Below are 21,783 nucleotides of genomic sequence, written 5' to 3'. Positions count from 1 at the left end.
TAACGTAGAACCTTTTCTCCTCGCGGATCACACTCGCGCAGTGATACCTGAACGCGTGAGGTATTATAACGAGTGTACAGACCTCCTATTAGTCAGTCGGCATTAGTCTGCATTAGTTTGAATTTGTCTGTACCAGTCTGTAGTCAAGTTTCAGTCTGCGCCTAATATGATTATTATATTCCTGTAGATAGGCGTGAAGAGAAATGTATAGACACTTTCTCAAGTATCAGAGATATGCCAGAATAAGATTAACGTACCAAGACCAAAGGAACTTCAGATTGTTAATTATAAATAGCATCCAGAATCAAGTTAAGTAATTTTTATTCTTGTTATTATTTTAATAAATGTGTGTGAAAATTAATCAAGTTCTGTTTAAAGTTGGTCACCGTCAATCTGCTACTCTAAGCGTGCAAGTGGTATTTCTATCGTCTGACCTAACGGCAGAAGATAAACACGCCACGATAAGACCACGAGACATATTGCTGACACTCGCCTACTTCGTTAGAGCGACAAGTCAAATAATGTGATGGTGTGTGTACGGAAGGTCTTACAGTACGCACACCACAACTTGTATCCTAGCAAACAGTGTAACGACAATGCTCCATCCAAAGTGCTTTAATAGTGTAACAGACCACTGGCCGGCAATCGAGGAAAAGCATTACAGTATGAAATATCGTAGTTGTACACCTGTTCCCTCTTACAAGTGGAACCCAAGACCAAAGATTCCATTCTACTATATGTGGACTAGAAAGTATTCTACTCTAACCTACTTATAGGCATACGTCAGCGGTGATTGCCTCATTGACTGATCGTGGAGGTGTGGGTGGACCAAAAGCTGAATGGCATTGCGGTGATTTCATTCCTTATGCATGGGACAACACAATAAGGTCTTAACCACTGCGTCGCGTCGCTTGGTGGTTTATCTGGCTACAAGGAAATCAGTAGCGGAGAACATTGGACTGGTCCAGATATTGTACTATGTTGCATAGTAGATGGAAACATTAAATAGACCAGAAATCTAAAAGGGAAAAAGAGGACTTAGAGTGACGAGAAATGAATGAGAGCAGGGAACCAGTGAAAAGATTATGGACATTAACAGCAGGGGGTATATCTGTAAAGAAGTTGAAAAATGGAAAAATATGGTTGCCAGGAAATTTGGTTTCCGACATTTTCATCGGAGTATAATTTAATAAATAGGAATAGAACAAAATTAATAAGTTTTTAACGTCAGAATATCATTAAAATATTAAAAATAACAGCAATGACTCTGGTAAGAACATCGGGTAACTACAAGCACAAACCAATATGTATAAAAGTAACAGTTCCTGAAGAAGAAATACGAAGAGGTGGTGAGTCCAACAGTGAACAGACTACGTGAGCCGAAAGCCCAAACTAGGCGTACATGATCTCTAATGATGATTACTCCGCTCCTAATTTAGTTATCAGTGCATGTGGCAGCTAGTTATATCTAAAATCGCAGTGTTCTTAAGACTTCTCTGTTGCTTCTAAGTCCTTTTAGCTATAAGCTCTTCACAATACACAGTCGAGCTGCATGTCCTCCGAAAATATAATGGGCAATGGATTGAGAACGTGACAGATGAAGAAAAAGTAAGTAATAGGTTCATTATTTGTATAAAGTAATCGCTATACTTGTTAATACATTTATCCAATTCTGAGACAAGACACTCAATGTCTTCGTGGAAGCCACGCGGGGTAGCCTTGCGGTCTGAGGCGTCTTGTCACGTTTCCTGCGGCTCCCCCCGTCGGAGGTTCGAGTTTCCCCTTGGGCATGGGTGTGTGTATTGTCCTTAGGGTAAGTTAGTTTAAGTTAGATTAGGTAGTGCGTAAGCCTAAGGATCGATGACCTCAGCAGTTTGGAAATTTTTGGTAAGGACTGTGGGACCAATTTTCTTCGTGGAAAAATGTTTGCAGTTGCCATAATTCTACCCAGGCGTTAACCACTTCATCCTTAGCAAACCTACAACCACGAATGTGTTTCCAGAAATATGGAAATCGCATGGGTGGGGATCGGTACTGTATAGAGAATGTGTATGGGCTTCCCAGCGAAACTTCTGCAGCACGGTTGAATCAACATTGGCAGAATGTGGGTGGGCATTATCCTGCTACCGAATGGTGCCGACCGTGTCCACGTAATCACTTTGCAAAAACTGATCCACGTCACCAAGCCCAAACTCCCAAAAATGTTAACGGACACCATAATTCTGTTGCCGTAAAATGGCCACCAACATGTGACCAAGGCTGTTTCGAGTACGCCGCAAAAGTTTCGCTGGGAAGTCCTTACACATCCTTCATAGCGTTCTGAACGCTCCCCATGTGGGACTCCCATATTTTTGGGTCCCTGAAGAAAGACATTCGCCGGTCGTGGTGGCCGAGCGGTTCTAGGCGCTTCAGTCCGGAACCGCACGACTGCTACGGTCGCAGGTTCGAATCCAGCCTCGGGCATAGATGTGTGTGATGTCCTTAGGTGAGTTAGGTTTAAGTAGTTCTAAGTTATAGGGTACTGATGATCACAGATGTTAAGTCCCATAGTGCTCAAAGACATTCGTGGTCGTTATTTCCTTCTGATGAGGGGGTGTACGCCTGGGTACAATTACGGTCCCTTACGCAACCGCCATGAAGGCATTGACCGTATTGTCTCACAATGGTATGAATACACTCAAGACCCAAAGAAACTGCTACACCAGCCTAATATCGGGTAGGGCCCCAACGAGCGCGCAGACGTGACATGGACTCGACTAGTGTCTAAAGTAGTGGTGGAGGGAATTGGCACCATGAATCCTGCACGGCTTTCCATAAATATCTTCTTAACAGCACGTTGCAAGGCATCCCAGATATGCATAATAATTTTCGTGTTTGGCGAGTTTGGTGACCACGAGAAGTGTTTAAAATCAGGAGAGTGTTCCTGGAGCCACTCTGTAGCAATTCTGGGCGTTTGGGGCCTCGCATTGTCCTGCTGGAATTGCCGAATTCCGTCGGAAAGCAAAACGGACATGAATGGATGAAGGTGATCAGACAGGATGCTTACATACGTGTCACCTATGAGAATCGTATCTAGACGTATCAGCATCCCATATCACTTCAAGTGCACACGCCCCACACCATTACAGAGCTTGAACAGTTCCCTGCTGACATGCACTGTCCATGGATTCATGACGTTGTCTCCATCCACTCGATACAACTTAAAACGAGACTCGTCCGACCAGACAACATGTTTCCAATCATCAACAGCAGAATATCGGTGTTGACGGGCCCAGGCGAGGGGTAAAGCTTTCGTGTCTCGCAGTCGTCAAGGGTACACGAGTTGGTCTTCGGCTCCGAAAGCCCATATCGATGATGCTTCGTTGAATGGTTCGCACGCTACCACTTGTTGATCAGTCGTTGTTGGTCCAGGATCTTTCTCCGGCCGCACCGACGTCGGAGATTGGATGTTGTACCGGTTTCCTGATATTCACGGCACACCCGTGAAAAGGTCGTACTGGAAAATCCCCACTCCATCGCTACCTCGGGGATGCTGTGACCTGTGGTGTCACAGCCAGACACCACACTTGCTAGGTGGTAGCCTTTAAATCGGCCGCGGTCCGTTAGTATACGTCGGACCCGCGTGTCGCCACTATCAGTGATTGCAGACCGAGCGCCGCCACACGGCAGCTCTAGAGAGACTTCCTAGCACTCGCCCCAGTTGTACAACCGACTTTGCTAGCGATGGTTCACTGACAAAATATGCTCTCATTTGCCGAGACGATAGTTAGCATAGCCTTCAGCTACGTCATTTGCAGCGACCTAGCAAGGCGCCATGTTCAGTTACTATAGATATTATGAATAGTGTACCGTCAAGAGCGATGTGCACCATTTATGGATTAAAGTATTCCACCAGCTACGTCCGTTTCTCTAAATTCTAATTTCCTTGACCTGTTCCAGACCTCACGCCAGCCTGCGTGAGCTAAAACGCGTGCCTTTCGGCTTCCTCTCATAACACGGTGTTGGCTCTCCTGCCAACCCAGAACATGATCCATCGCTCGTGCGCCAACTGTAACACCACGTTCAAACTTGCTTAAATCTTTATAACTTGCCATTGTAGCAGTAGTAACCGATCTGACAACGGCGCCAGATACTTGTTATAGGCGTTGCCGAAAGCAGCGCCGAGTTCTGCCTGCTTACCTACACCAGTTTCTTTGGCGCTTCAGTGTTCGTTAACAGTTATGGCGATTACTTGTCAAATAAAAAACTGGTTACTTGCTATTTTCCCATTTCCCTCATTTTCATTGTGTCCCTTATGCATATAACAGCAGTTATAACAGCAGTGTTCTCCCCTTGCTCCAGCTGTTCGCATCTGGGACGTAGGAATGCTATAGTGGTTAATTTTAAAAGGCAAGACCAGTCAATCATTCAGACTGTAGCCTCTGCAGCTACTGACAAAGCTGCTACTCCTCGTCAGGATCCGCACGCTGGTCACTACCATCCAGAGAATCTCCGTTCTGGTTGCACCTACGATTCGGCTATCTGTGTAACTGTGAGAATTGCTCAGATGTACGAATTTGTGAGTCTGGGCAAATTAAATGTCTTTCATACTTAATTAACGGAAAATTCCAGTATTTTCTTCGCATGAACGTGGAATTCGCATGTCCAGTTCTGACCTGTACAGTATAATGTAACCGTAACAGCAACAACGCTGACGTGTTACCAGCCTAGCTATAACGCGAAATCAGCGCTTTCCTTAGCATCAGGTAGAGTCAAGGCTACGCTGCGAAGGTAATCGTAGGAGGACGTCATTGCAGAGTTCTAAGAATACAAGATTAACTCACACTATCTTCTCACCAGCCTGGTCCATATGTGATCGTAGTTTCAATGTCTACAGACAATTTTATCGTGTAAAGGGATCGACTGTGCTAGTTCTATTTTGGTAATATTTGCTAGTTTCGCGAGCCGCGTGGGGTAGCCGCGCGATCTACGGCGCCTTGCCGCGGTTCGCGCGACTCTCCCCCTCGGAGGGTCGAGTCTTCCTTCCGGCAAGGGTGTGTGTGTCGTCCTTAGCTTAAGTTTGTTTCAGTTAGATTAAGTAGTGCATAATCCCAGGAACCGATGACCTCAGCAGTTTCGTCCCACAGGAACTCAACACAAAAAATTTTCTAGTTTCGCCTGCCCGAAAGTTCACTTCAAACGTGTACGAGGATCACTGCAAAAGAAATGCGCACTATTTTTGTAAAATTACAGTTTTCATTCTGCATGTGTGAAAGTTCTACAGTGTGTAGATACATCCTTCCCGCTTGTTTTCAAACTTGGTTCAACCTATTCCCGTGAGTGGCGCCGTCACCGCATCTGTTCAAGATGGCTGCTACACTAGACGTTCGTCAGAAGCAACGCGCTGTCATAGAATTCCTGCGCTGTGAAAACGAGACAGTGGCAAACATCCACAAGAGGTTGAAAAAGGTGTATGGAGATGCTGCTGTCGATCGCAGTACAGTTAGTCGGTGGGCGAGCAGGTTACGTGATGAAAGCGGGCACGGCAATATTGAGGATTGTCCTCGCAGCGGCATGCCTCGTACTGCACACACTCCAGACAATGTGCAGAGAGTTAACGAATTGGTGGCTGCTGAAAGACGTATCACAGTGAACGAATTGTCACGCTGCGTTGGTATAGGGGAAGGAAGTGTTTTCAGAATACTGAAAGTGTTGGCATAAAAAAAGGTTTGCGCCAGGTGGGTTCCCAGGATGTTGACAGTGGCTCACAAAGAAATAAGAAAAACGGTAAGCAGAGAACTTTTGAAACAGTACAAGAATGGTGGAGATGAATTTCTTGGAAGAATTGTGACAGGTGATGAAACATGGCTCCATCATTTTTCACCAGAAACGAAGAGGCAATCAGTGGGGTGGCATCATGCAAATTCACCCAAGAAAAAAAAAATTCAAAACCACACCTTCTGCTGGAAACGTTATGGCTAAGGAGTTTTTCGATTCCGAAGGACTCTTGCTTGTGGACATCATGCCAAGTGGAACCACCATTTATTCCGATGCATATGTGACGACACTGAAGAAACTTCAAGCTCGACGGAATCGTGTTCAACCACATCGGCAAAACCAGGATGTTTTGCTGTTCCACGACAATGCACGGTCATATGTCAGCCAAAAATTAATGGAAGCGATCACAAAACTCGGATGGACAACAGTGAAACACCCGCCTTAGAGTCCTGACCTGTTTCCATGTCACTATCAACTCTTTGGGAAACTGAAAGACTCTCTTCGTGGAACAAGGTTTGAAGATGATGACTCCCTTGTGCACGCTGCCAAACAGAGGCTCCAAAAGGTTGGTCCAGAATTTTACCGTGCGGGTATACAGGCACTGGTTCCAAGATGGCGTAAGGCAGTTGAGAGGGATGTAAATTATGTGGAGAAATGAAAATATTGTTCCTAAAGGATGTAGCTACACACTGTAAAACTTTCAAACATGTAGAATAAAAGATGGATTTAAAAAAAATAGTGTGCGTTTCTTTGGAGTAACCCTGTAACATTGTAATTCTCTCAGAGACAGCAAAAGACTTGGAAGAGCAGTTGAATGGAATGGATAGTGTCTTGAGGATATAGGATGAACGTCAACAGAAGCAAAACGAGGATAATGGAATGCAGTCGAATTAAGTCGGGTGATGCTGAGGGAATTAGATTAGGAAATGAGACACTTAAAGTAATAAAGGAGTTTTGCTATTTGGGGAGCAAAATAACTGATGATGGTCGAAGTAGAGAGGATATAAAATGTAGACTGGCAATGGGAAGGAAAGCGTTTCTGAAGAAGAGAAATTTGTTAACATGGAGTATAGATTTAAGTGTCAGGTAGTCGTTCCTGAAAGTATTTGTATGGAGTGTAGCCATGTATGGAAGTGAAACGTGGACGATAAATAGTTTGGACAAAAAGAGAATAGAAGCTTTCGAAATGTGGTGCTACAGAAGAATGCTGAAGATTAGATGGGTAGATCACATAAACAATGAGGAGGTGTTGAATAGAATTGGGGAGAAGAGAAGTTTGTGGCACAATTTGACTAGAAGAAGGCATCGGTTGGTAGGACATGTTCTGAGGCCTCAAGGGATCACCAATTTAGTATTGGAGGGCAGCGTGGAGGATAAAAATCGTACAGGGAGACCAAGAGATGAATACACCAAGCAGATTCAGAAGGATGTAGGTTGCAGTAGGTACTGGGAGATGAAGAAGCTTGCACAGATTAGAGTAGCATGGAGAGCTGCATCAAACTAGTCTCAGGACGTGCGTCAGCTTGCCGGCTGCACGTGGTTTCACTTTGTTTCAGCCACTTGCCTCAGACGCCAACTGCAGTAGCATGTGGACAGACCACCAGTCTCCCCTTTTCCAGGATGCTCGTTCCAAATGTTGGGCCATAATATGAGGGCTATTTTTTTTAAGGACCTCAGATCGTTCACGGAATGGAAACTACAGCGAAAGTCAACAATGTTTGTTTGCAACATTTAGCTACACCTTCTGAACTGGACAATCGGGGCAAAACGGGAAGGACTGTGCTCACAAATCAACTGGTTATTATTTCATGTAAATAACAATTTACTGACAAGTTACAATGTAACTTAAAATCAAAGAAATATTGTTGTTGTGGTCTTCAGTGCAGAGACTGGTTTGATGCAGCACTCCATGCTACTCTATCCTGTGCAAGCTTCTTCATCTCCCAGTACCTACTGCAACCTACATCCTTCTGAATCTGCTTAGTGTATTCATCTCTTGGTCTCTCTCTACGATTTTTACCCTCCACGCTGCTCTCCAATACTAAATTGGTGATCCCTTGATGCCTCAGAACATGTCCTACCAAGTGATCCCTTCTTCTAATTACGGTGTACCACAAATTTCTCTTCTCCCCAATTCTATTCAATACCTCCTCATTGTTTATGTGATCTACCCATCTAATCTTCAGCATTCTTCTGTAGCACCACATTTCGAAAGCTTCTATTCTCTTCTTGTCCAAACTATTTATCGTCCATGTTTCACTTCCATACAAGGCTACACTCCATACAAATACTTTCAGATACGACTTCCTGACACTTAAATCTATACTCGATGTTAATAAATTTCTATTCCTCAGAAACGCCTTCCTCACCATTGCCACTCTTCATTTTATATCCTCTCTATTTCCACCATCATCAGTTATTTATCTCCCCTGTATTTTACCCCTGCCACCATCAGAATTTGAAAGAGAGTATTCCAGTCAACATTGTCAAGAACTTTCTCTATGTCTACAAATTCTGGAAACGTAGGATTGCCTTTCCTTAATCTATTTCCTAAGATAAGTCGTAGGGTCAGTATTGCCTTACGTTTCCCTACATTTCTAAGGAATCCAAACTGATCTTCCCTGAGGTTGGCTTCTACCAGTTTTTCCATTCGTCTGTAAAATAATGCAATTTAAGTCTTAAGTCCGCATTTTAAAAGAAATATAACATGCTTTTAGAAATAATAGTAACAACTGCTATGTAAAAGTTCAGGTGAAATTTGCAAGGCCAGAGTTTGGATGAATATGACTACAAGACTACTCTTTTCAGACTACTGAAGTCAAACAAAGGCACACTTAATACTCATCTTGTATAAGGCGTCAGCGCTGTATGGATGCCTTGCGATGGTAATTCTTAAACAAGGAGTTGGGTGGCGCATCCAGCTGATCACTCCAGGGTGAAGCAGAGGAACCAGGCTTCGAGCAACGTGAAGCGGCAGTCCGTACAACCTGATGAATTGCGCTGTCATTAAGCAACGATTGGACGACTACAAAGTTGCCTCTTACCACAGCCATAGGCCCGCACTAGCCGACAGAGGCAGATACCTCCAACCGACCGACACGCCAATTTCCTACGTCGGATGGATGCAATTTTCACAGACCAACTTGGCTCAAACAGCCCAACTCAGCCCTCACATAGGAACCCAATGTCACAAACAAATCTGCTGTAGCGTGCAGCTTCGCTGTCTCAAACCAACTGTCTTGCCAGCCAGAGACACACCACACAGCCAGAACTGCTCCTACGCCGACTTCGACCAAAGACGCTCACTGAGCAAATAATAAATCGATTGCAAACTAGAGCCAGTGGTGCCATACAAGACCCAGATTTTCGAAATTTGTGGCAAGTTCCTATGGGACCAAACTACTGTGGTCATCGGTTCCCTAAGCTTACACTCTACTTTATTTGACTTAAACTAAGTTACACTATGGACAACACAAACTCTTATGCCCGAGACTCAAACCTCTGATGGGGCGAGCCGCATGAACTGTGGCAAGGTGCCTGAGACCATGCGATTAGCTCATGTGGCACAAGACCCAAGCAAAGTATAATATGGCGCCTTCCAGGTGCTTCTCTACTTAGTTGCTGAAATATCTGTCGTAGTGTCGTACGAGCTTTCCAATAACCTCTTCACAGAAGGCAGCCATCTGTGCTTTGTGCCAATTCTCTACACTGGTCTGCAGCTCGTTGTCTATGTCAAACGCTGCCCTCATACACAGTGGATCATGTGAGTGAAGAGATTAAAATCAGAGAGTAGGAAGTCTGGGCTATATGGTGAGTGATCAAACCCTTCCCACTAAATACGCATGACAGATATGTTATGTGTTGTTGTTGTGGTCCGTAGATATATTTTGTATGTTCTGACTCATTAGCTCAATCACTAACTAAATTGTATATTTTATAAGTAACTCAAATGATTTTTTAAAATTCAGTCTATTTAATTAACTCAACCGATATTAGAGCTTTTAATTTCACAATAATGCAACTGATTTTAACTAATTACATTATTACACTCAACAACCAACTGATTTCTAACTTCATTATTTCATTTACAATATGATTGAAAGTAAATGATTAAAATGAATTAGTTAACAAAGGTAAATTATAACAAATTTACATTGAGAATGTAAGTAAATAATTAAAATATATTAGTTAACAAAAGTAACTTGTACTAAAACTTTCACATTGTGAACATAAGTAAATAATTAAAATGTATTAGCTAACAAAGGGAAGTTATAAAAATTTTGCAATGTGACTAAGATAATAAAATGTATTAGTTAACAAAAGTAAATTATTTTAAAAATTTTACATTGTGAATGTAAGTAAATAATTAAAATGTATTAGTTAACAAAAGTAAATTATTTTAAAAATTTTACATTGTGAGCATAAGTAAATAATTAAAATGTATTAGTTAACAAAGGTTAATTATAAAAATTTTAAACCTGATTGTAAGATAATATAATGTATTAGCTAACAAAAGTAAATTATATTTAAAATTTTACTTTTTTACTTTTTGAAAATACTTCAAAAGGAAATGTAAAGAAGAAGTTAACAATTTTATAACTATTTCTAATTTTTTGATCATTTATGTAATTAAAAATTTTCACTAATCCATGTTGTGCATCATATGTAAGATTCTTTTTACCATACGTAATTACAAAAGCAAGTCTATCATTCGGAATTTTATCATTAAAAGTTGCACAAAGTTTCATAGTAGTTTTCTGTGTAACTACAACATTCTTTCTAATGTCATAATAATTACATAAATTGGATAATTAGTTATAAAACTAAATGGATTAATATCAATATTTGAATTTAGTAAAGTAATTCGTTTAAAATCGAGAAATGCATCACACCCTTTTAGAAAGTTATTTGGTGGATTAATATTCCACATTTCCTGAGGAAACACTTCATTTCTACCATTTTCCAAATATAGATTTTGGAATTTGGAATGATCAAATAATGATGAATCAACTAATTGATTATTTTTACGATTTATCTGAAATACAACAAAAACAAAACATGACATATCAAATTTTGTAGAGTTACAGTAATTTGTGATATCTAGTTCAAAACCGTTTTTACCAGATAATCCAGCAACTTCTTATGTTTGAAGTTCATAAATAGAAATAGCAATTTTCAGAGTTTTTAGAATAATTTCACATTGTTGAAGTTCATAATTTGGTTCAAATTTGACAACAGAACACGAATTTCCATAGATTCTTCAACAATTTTACCTTCTTTTGGAAGTGTATCTTTTACTTCAACACTGGCATCATTTGTTTCAGAGCAATGTAGAATTGCATCTCCAGAAGATGAACTACATGTAAAAATTACAGTTATGTCTCCTTCAAACATAATTTCTTAGCAATCTTCAAGGAATCCACCAAGCATTAACAATAGATAAAGTAGTTCACTTCTTTTACTATTTATTTTTCCTGTATTAAGCATATGGCCTTCTAAACTTATTTTTTCAGCAACAGATGAAGTTAGATGTAGTAAAACTGTTGATGAAATAAAATAATATTCAATTCTAGATAATATTTTGTTTCCTTTTCTTATTGTTACAAAATCAAACAATTTTGTTACACAATTATCAATTAATTGTTAATTGTTTATTGGATTTTCCATCATAAGTTGGGTAATGTGTACCATCATTTCTAGTAATACTAAAAGTCATGTTCAACTGTGCAAGATTTGGTTGAAACCAACCATCACCAATAATTATTTCAATTTATGTATCTTTGTTAGCAACATTTAAATTATTTTTAGTGTTTTCATTAACAGGGAATGAACAAAGTTGATAACTTTTAATTATATTCATGATGAAGACAAAGATTGTTTTAACTATTGCTGATTTATTAAGAAAAAATTTATTAAGACATTTCTAAAACAACTGTTACAGTAGCAATATTAAAGTCAATTAAATTATCATTTTCATCTGTTATAGCAGTCTTGAATTGTATCAAAAATAAAAATAATTATAGGATGATTTGGTTCATGAATTATTCGTCCACCAAACTCTGCATTATGTTTAAATGAAGCAATAATATTAGTTTCTTTGTGAAAATGATCATAACACTTTACATACATTCCATCAGCAAGATTGAAATTTATGATGATTAATTCAAAAGGAATTTTATTATGAACATCTTTGGAAACAGCTTTTTCTTTAGCTTGAACAACTTGTTTACTAAAATCAAGTATACTTCCAATATCCATCTGCTATATCAATATACAATTTTACATCACTTCCAATAACAATTCTGTTTACAATTTCATCTGCTTTAATGTGAATATTCTGTTTTCTCAAATGTATAAATTTTTAAAACTTTTTTAAACTATATTGACCTACAGAAACTTCTATTGTTTCTCCATCACAATAAAGTTTATAATTTGTTGTTAATATATTTGGTGTTAGGAAAAATAAAAAAGCAACTAGTGAAACATTAGTATTACTATCTCACATTGTAACAGTTAATCGTTTTCTCAAAACAGATGATTATCACTAAGTTGAAGTAGGCGACTCATTTACTACTGAAAAAAATTATTAATAAATGAACAGAACAGATTGGGAACCAAAATTAGGAATTCCAGAAAATAAGTTAAAAAACAAACGTGGTAAACTTCAACCAAATTGTATTAGATGTGAAATAATTGGTCCAAGTGGTTGTGGAAAAACAACTTTAATGATTGATAATTATATTTTAGTTTCAAGATGGCTGAATTGGAACAAAATTAATCATTTGTATGTTTATTAAAAAAGTTTAGATCAACAAAAATATTAAGAATTTATAAAAAGATGTAAAAAAATTGAAGATAGAATTTTTAAAAAAATTTAGGTTTATTGAAAATAACGAAAAAATTATTCCATTAGATGAATGTAAGGAAAATTCAGTTGTTGTATTTGATGACTTCATTCTAGAAAATCAAGATATAGTTAGAGATTATTGGTATGTTTAATTATGTATTTATTTACCTGTTGAATTCAATGGAGATAACTTAATAATTGGTGGAGAAACATATGAAGGAACAGATGAATTAATGATCCTTTTAACTGAAAAACAAATTACTGTAGATGACATAAATGAAAAGTTCAATGTTGTAGATTTATCAAATTATGCAGATATATCATATAATTCAGGAGCATTGTATTCTGATAACAATCCAAGTAAAATAAGATCAAGTAGACATAATAAATATAAATATTTGATAAAACCAATTGTTCATGATTATTTTCCAAACTTCAGAAGGCCAACTATGCATGATTCAGTTTCTTCAGAACTAAGTTCACCTGCTCACAGATCTGAGACTGCTTCAACTGTCACTGAGAAAAAGGAAAAACATTTAGCTAAAATATACAGAAAAAGCAATTGAATACGTTTGGATGAATGATGTTAGACTATTAAATCATAGATTAGCAGTAATTAATGATGAAGAACTAACTGTAAATAATCATAATGAAAAAGTTAGTATTGCACAAATATTAACAAATAAATTTAGTGATTTCATAATCGGTAATCCAAAAGAAATTCCATATTGAATTAGATTCTTGTATAATCTTCCTCATACATTTTGTAAAAGTAATAAACATGAAAAAGGATTAGTAAACACTTTAATTAAAAAATTACAATATGAAATGCATCTTCCAGGTTATCGATATTAGATGAAAGATTAGCTAGAGGAGATCAAGGAATTAATCCATGTAGCTTGTAAACAACATGATATTGCTTACAGAGATAACAAATATGTAGAAAAAAGACATGTAGCAACTTCAATTAGCTGCAAAAGAAAGAATGTACACTAGTGATGCTTCATTTGGAGAAAAAGTTGCAGCTACAGCTGTTAGAGGAATAATTAGGTATGGGCACAGCCAAGCCTGCTTCAGATGACACTGGAATTGATGTTGATGCTTTTGAAAATGGTTGGGGATTATGAAAATCTTTATAAATTTTAAAACTATATAAAAAATCTTTATAAATTTTTAATCTATATAAAAATCTTTATAAAAAAATTAACTATATAAATAAATAACTTTACAACTGATTATACTTTGATACCTAGTGGCAAAACTAAACCAAAATCAATTAAATTAAAGTTAAATAATGAACAATTAAATGTGATTGAACCATTCTTGACTGAACCACAAAAACGCAAGAAAGAGGAATCTGGTGGAAATTTACAAGCGACAGCTAAAGCAGTCTCCAGACTGCATCCTGTTACATTAGCTATTCCTGTTATGAAACAAATTATTGAATATCTAACAAAGAAGAGAGATGGTGAAGCACTAACACAACATGAAGGTGGATTTCTTCCATTAGTATTAGCTGCATTGCCATATTTAGCAACAATTGGTTCAGTAACTGGAGGATCTGCAGCAATTGCAACCACAGTATTACACAAAAAGAAAAATGATAAAGAATTAGAAGCACAAAAAAGACATAATCAAGCAATTGTGATATCCTAATACATTAAGTAATCTTGCTATAGAAAAACTTAGTAAACAGTTAAAAATTAAACACTTTCGTGGTGTATACATGATTGATGGATTAGCAGGACACAGTCCTAAGATTGTTTCAGCTGGACGCAGTCCTAAGGCTGCATCAGCTGGTGCTGGCGCAAATAAACCATTAAAAATGAATATGGACTAGTTAATTTAGATACATCTGTTAATGTTGGTAATCATTGGATTCGCAACTATAAAAATAATGAAAAAAATTTGTTTTCGATTTGGGAAAAGATGAACTATACTACAATACAGGAAGAATACAACATTTGATGAAGTAATATGTGGTCATTCATGTTTATTTGTTTAAAAATTGTTCTATGAGAATTAAAACTTTAATGATATTTTAGATTTAATAAATGGACATTTTTGGAAATAAGGTACATCTAACTAAACAAACTGAACGCAGTTCTGAGCCTGCTTCAGCTGGCTTTGAAGTACTTAGTGCACCTATATTCAATCTAGAAAAATTTGAAAATATGATCAAACAACTTCAATCAACATCCATAGAACCAAAGATAACCAATGCAATTATACGATTTCAAAAAGAATTTAGTGCTATTTTTAAAGTAGGTAGAGGATATAAGGTATTTGAACTTTGTTGTCAAGTTACAGATAGTTATATTTACTATATTGAAACTGAAGATTTCAATGAAGATATGAAATTGATGATTGATTACTTTGATACAAGCGATTGCCCGTCAGATAATATTTACGGTATACCACGAGTAAACAAGAAAGTTGTTGTTAAAATGAAAGATGAATGTAATGGAAAAGTAATTGAAGAATTTTGTGGTTTAAGATCAAAAATGTATGCTTATAAAGCGTGTGCCAATATAGAAAAAATTCTAAAGGAGGGTAAGAAATGTGTTGTTAAAAACAAAATAAGTTGAGAAGATAACAAAGATTTTTGTTTAACAATATAGAACAATACAGAAGAATTAATTTAACTAAAAGTGAGAAACATGAAATCTATAAAATTGAAATAAACATAAAAGCTCTAAGTCCACTTGACAATAAAAGATTTGTCTTGGAAAATAAAATAGATTCATTACCATATGGTCATCATAAGTTATTAAAAATGTAATAAATTTTTTTGTATATAAAATTAATAAAATTATTTCTATATGAAATTAATAAAAAATTTATATATGAAATTAATAAAAAAAATTCTTTATAGATGGAAACTGCTTCAATCAAGAAGCTCAACAATGTAAGTGTCTCTAAAGAAATTAATAAAGTAGGTGAGCTAGAGATAAATGTTTTACATAATATTATGAACTGCGAATATTTAAATACTCGATATGTAGACCAGCTTTGTCTAGAGCTCAATGATGATTTTAAGATTACTTTACCAAACAGATTTTCTAAATTAATTGACAATTGGGATTTTTAAATAATCCGAAAAGGACAAATGAAATTGAAATATAAAGTAATGAAGAAACTTACTGATAGAAATAGTGAATTTCATGATATAGAGTTCACAATGTAAAATCTTTAAAATAATTTACTTTTGTTAACTAATACATTTTAATTATTTACTTATGTTCACAATGTGAAATTTTTAATATAAGTTACTTTTGTTAACTAATATATTTTAGTTATTTACTTAAATTCACAATGCAAAATTTTTAAAATAATTTACTTTTGTTAACTAATACATTTTACTATCTTACAATCAAGTTGTAAAATTTTTATAATTTACATTTGTTAACTAATACATTTTAATTATATACTTATGTTCATAATTTGAAATTTTTAATACAACCTACTTTTGTTAACTAATACATTTTAATTATTTACTTACACTCTGAATGTAAAATTTTATAATAAAACGTTGTTAACTAATTCATTTTAATTATTTACTTACAATCACAATGTAAATGAAATAATGAAGTTTGAAATCAGTTGGTTATTGAGTATAATGACATAATTAGTTAAAATCAGTTGAGTTATTGTAAAATTAGGTATTTACTTAAAGCTCTAAAATCGGCTGAGTTAGTTAAATATACTGAATTTTAAAAAGTCAGTCGAGTTACTTATAAAATACATAATTTAATTATTTATTGAGGTAATGAGCCAGAACACACTAAACATATTTACTGTGGTCTTCAGTGTAGAGACTGGTTTGGTGCAGCTCTCCCTGCTACAGTATCCTGAACCTACATCCTTCTGAATCTGCTTTGTGTATTCCCTCTACGATTTTTACTCTCCACGCTTCCCTCCAACACTAAATTGGCGATGCCCTGATGCCTCGGAACGTATCCTACCAACCGATCCCTTCTTCTAGTCAAATTGTGCCACAAATTCCTCTTCTTCCCAATTGTATTCAGTGTCTTCTCATTAGTTACGTGATCTACCTATCTAATCTTCTGCATGTTTTATGTGACCTGCATGAAACAGGAGAAACCTCTCAACAGCCGCTACACACTTGGTGGGAAACAGTATTGTTTTAGGCATCTTTACATGCTCACTATATGCCCAGAACTGAAAAGTGCAAAATAACGTGATACACGGGCATACGGGAAACTACACAACACGTTTGCACAGAACTTAATCGGATTTTCACTGTGATTTTAACTTCGCTACTGATCGGAGGTAGAAAAAAAAAAATCTCATAATCTGTCTTTTGTCCACACTGCTTACATCGGACTTCTACCTTAGCAGACGGCATTGTTGTTAGAGCTCGTCTGTACTCCACTTGTATACTTTCTTTAGCGTGTCACATACCTGCAACGCCAACAGGTACTTAGTTACGCTGTAGAGAGAATTCACAATGATTTATTTCATCTGTGTGTGTTCCGAAGTTCAGTGTTGCGCGAACAAGGCTACTACTTTTGCTTGCATTATTTCCAAGCGGTGAATACACATTAATTACATGTATTTTTCAGTTGTATAATCAAAGACGAAACATTGTTAGTTTGTGTGGCTGCCTCACTGAGTACTGAATGTGTCTTGGAAGAACAGGAGGCGCCTCTCATGAGCCTCACAGCTGTCTGAGCAGAGTGTGTGTGTGTGTGTGTTGCACAGCTTGCCTGCTGGCCGCCGACGGTTACGACGTGTGGCTGTCCAACGCACGAGGCAACACCTACTCCAGGGCCCACAGGACTCTCAGCTCAGAAACCATACGGTTCTGGATGTTCAGGTGATGTCTGTCGAAATACTTCTTGACAATTTGTGCGAGATTGCCTATGAAATTCCTTTAAGTGAAAAAGCATTCTGTTCAGCAAAACAATGAAGTACATGTCATTACATATACTTTTAGGATTAGTAATCGATAAAACTGCCCAATTTCTTATTCTTATGCACTAGCTGTTACGCACGAGTGTGCTCGCACATCAGTAATTTTGTCATGATGAGTAAGTAAGTTGTTTCGTGTGTAATAATGTAAGCAGCCCTCGCCTGTGATGCTGTTACAGTAAGCGTACTGAGTGATGTGCACATCCCCACCCCTCCTCCACACCCCCACCACTCCACTGCCCCAATGCACGACGCAGCCTGCTGTGCAGAGCTGCTGCTGAGCGGTTTGTATGCGGGAGCGCGGGCACGAATTCTCTTCTTTGCATCATGTTACTGGATTAACTGTACGTCATACAACATGGACAATATGCAACAAATTTAATAATTTTTTAACATAGTTTATGTTCACTGATGCAAAAAACCTCTTATATTGTATTTTGATGATAAATGCTAATTTCGTCATTACTTATATAGCTGATCTTTTTTGAAGTTCGTTCATTTGTCAGAAATACTTCGCTTAAGCAGCGATACCTATCAGCTGACTTCAGTCTAAAAAAAGTGCAGCTCTAACGCCAACTACTACAGAAATTTTTCCATGAGTGATCCCCCCCATCCACTACGCTGTCACCTATAAGCCTTGGCAACCTCCCCTTGCCATACCTATTCAGGTGCAGGTTGTGCCTATTGAAACCGATCTATCGACAGGCTCAGCTGGCCCCACTGCAATGTGAGCTGTACGTTCTGTCACCAGTGGCTACTGAAGCCCCATGTTAGTACGCTTAACAGCAGTATTAAGATGAGACCGAACATCTTACTGAAACAGCTACACGGGGTGCACGTTTGTGCCGACAGTCAGACAAGCTATCTTTTCCAGGTCACCACCTGTGACATGTTTTCTATCCTTATCAAGACTATTCCCAGCTCCACCCGCGATCATTATCCTATTTTCTTTTGTAATATTCCTACCTAACTGCGCTATGTTATCAGTCACCTGAGCCACACTTGGACTAGGCTTCACAATGCTGGTCGCCTGGTAGTCATTCCTCAACACTTCCTGCGACTGTTCACGCGTACATCACCCGTTAGAACTACCAGCAGAACCTTCTTTTTATTTGAATTTACAACTGACATAGGCTTCTACTAACGTCCGATGCATATTTCCTACAGCTGCAGCTACAAGAGACGTCTTTCCACTAACCTCAGACAGTTGGTCAAATATTCTAATGATACACGAAGTGAAACAGTCTGAATCCATCATCCTCCTAGCAGCCATTTTACCAACTGCCAGTTCCCAGCATCCAGGATTCTGCTCCCTCTCCAACCTAAGTAATTCCTCCCTTGCGTCTTCCAGCATCTGCATCTACATCTGTATTACACTCCGCAAGCCACCTATCGGTGTGTGGTCGAGGGTAATTCTGGTACCACTAACTGATCACTTTTACCTTGTTGTTTCTTTCGCGAATGAAATGTGGGAAGAATAATTCTTGGTGAGTCTCCGTATTGTCACTAATTTCTCGAATTTTCTCCTCGTGGTTATTATGTGAGATGTACATGGGAGGAAGTAATACGGGGTTATTCTAACGATGGACCCATTTCCAAAACTTTGTATTTATTCAAGCGCAATTACGAAATGAACAAGCTTTATACCAATCAAAAAAAAAAAAGGAAGTTTTTTTTCATAATGTTTGATGTCAGTTCAGGGGCAACGGCCTTGCCGCAATGGATACACCGGTTCCCGTGAAATCACCGAAGTAAAGCGCTGTCGGGCATGGCCGGCACTTCGATGGGTGACTATCCAGGCGCCATGCGCTGTTGCCATTTTCCGGGTTGCACTCAGACTCGTGATGCCAATTGAGGAGCTACTCGACCGAGTAGTAGTGCCTCCGGTCAAAGAAAACCATCATAACGACCGGGAGAGCGGTATGCTGACCACACGGCCTTCCTTCCGCATCCTCAACTAAGGACGACACAGCGGTCGGATGGTCCCGATGGGCCACTTGTGGCCTGATGACGGAGTGCTTTTTGATATCAGTTCAATAAATTTAATAATTTGTAATTAATTAGCTTTTAATCATTAGAAATGTGATAAATGTTATAAATGTTCAATGTGGCCACTGTTGGCTGCATGGCCAACATCGATGCGGTAGCCAAAGTCGTCTCACAAACGTGAAAGCGCATCTGCTGTTACTGAGTGCATGGCATCAGTGATCCAGTTCCGCATATCGTTCAGAGTGGCTGGTGGAGGCTGGACATAAGCAGCTTCCTTCATATAAACTCATAAGAAATAGTCGCAGGATGTGAGATCAGGAGATCTCGGTGGTCAGAAGGGTACAGTCAGATCCTCAAGTGCCCTGCGACCAATCCAGCACTGAGCAAGGGAGTCATTCAAAAAGCCTCGTACATCACGGTGCCAATGGGGCGGAGCTGCATCCTGTTGGAAAAGCAAGTCCTGGCAATCTTGCACAACTTGAGGGCACAGCCATTGTTCCAACATGTCCAGGTATCCAGGTACATGATTCCTGTTACAGTTCTTTCCAGAAAGAAAAATTGTCCATAAACCTTTGTACGACATACGGCACAGAACATATTGATCTTCGGTGAGACTTTTACGTGTTGCAATGGTGAATGTGGATTTTCCAAACCCCATACGCGAACATTGCGTCTGTTGACTTTTCCAGTAAGGTGGAACGTCGCTTCATCGCTACAAATTAATCGCTGTAGGATTGCTTCATCCTCCATATTTGCTAGCATTAAGAAGAAAATGCAAGACGCTTCTCTTTGTCATTGGGTTTGAGAGTCGGCACAAGTTGTAATCGGAAGGGCTTGTACAGCAAACGCCATCTCAGAACTTTCCATGCAGTTGGTTCTATTGGTAGACTTACTGGGACTGTGTACAAAACTTCCTTGAATCCGTCGGATATCATCCTGTGACACACGCGGTCGCCCTGTGCTTTTTTCTTTGCACACATTCTCCTTCTGTTTAAACTGCTTAAACCAACGGCTAATCCCGTGCGAGTTAGTGGTTGAATACCGAATTTGGTACGAAATTCCCGCTGCACTGCAATTTGCGACTCACTTTTCGCGAACTCGAGAACGCAGGAAACCTTTTGCCCCACAGACGCCATCTCAGTCACAACTGACAATAAAACGGAATGACAGCCCTATTGCAGCGCGAACTCTACCGGCTGCTTCTGAAACCATTACAGCCCGTCATCCGCCGCCGGGCAAAAACTGAAACTTCCTCTCTTCGTTGGTATAAAGCTTGTTCGTTTTGAATTTGTACTTGAATGCGTATGAATTTTTGAAAATGGGTCCATCATTTAGAATTACCCTGTTCGTTGCCCGACTCTTCCCAGAAATTTGTTCTCTCGAAATTTCAAAAGTAAAATTCTGCGTAACGCACAACGCCTTTTTTGTAACGTGTGCCACTGGAATTTGCTGAGCATCTCTGCAACGTTCACGAGCAGACTGAACGATTCCGTGATGAAACGCCCCGCTCTTCGTCGGATCTTCTTTTTCTCCTCTTATCAGTTCTACCCGCTAAGGCTCCCATATTGACGAACAATATTCAAGAATCGGTCGAACAAGCGCCTTATAAGCCACTTCGTTCGTGGATGTATTACATTCGTACTAATCCCAGTCTGACATCTGATTTTTCAACTGTTTGTTTCAAGTGGCCATTCAAATTAAGTTCGCTTTGGTTATTTACTTATAGATATTTTACGGAAGGTACTGTTTCCAGCAATTTGTCATCAGTAGTGTAGTTATAGAGTAGTGGATTTTTTCCTATGTATGTTCAATGTGTTACATCTATTTACGATCATGGTCAAATGCCAGAGCCCGCACCATTCATTAGTCGTTCTGAAAATCAGTACTGTCTTTTGGCGTTGCTACTTTCTTATAGACAAACGCATCAGCTACGCATAGTCTCAAAGAGCTTTAGACACTTTCTACTAGATCATTTATGTACACTGTAAACAATAACGGTCCTGTCACACTTCCCTGGAGTACTCCGGAAACGGCTGTGCTGGACGGTGTCAAATAAATTCCTTCCTGAAGTCAAAGGACACCGGCATCAACGCGAGCGCCGATGTCCACAGCGCTAAAGACCTCACGGAGGAACAGAGCTAGCTGAGTTTCGCAAGATCTCTGCTTCTGGGACCGATGTAGATTTTTATAGACGATTTTTCGTTTTCCAGAAACATCACAATTCTTGAGCGCAAAATGTGTCCCATAATTGTGCA

Source organism: Schistocerca serialis, chromosome 7 (genome assembly GCF_023864345.2).
Source record: "Schistocerca serialis cubense isolate TAMUIC-IGC-003099 chromosome 7, iqSchSeri2.2, whole genome shotgun sequence".
Classification (NCBI taxonomy): domain Eukaryota; kingdom Metazoa; phylum Arthropoda; class Insecta; order Orthoptera; family Acrididae; genus Schistocerca; species Schistocerca serialis.
The sequence above is the reverse complement of the archived record's forward strand: the minus strand, read 5'-3'. Positions refer to the sequence as shown.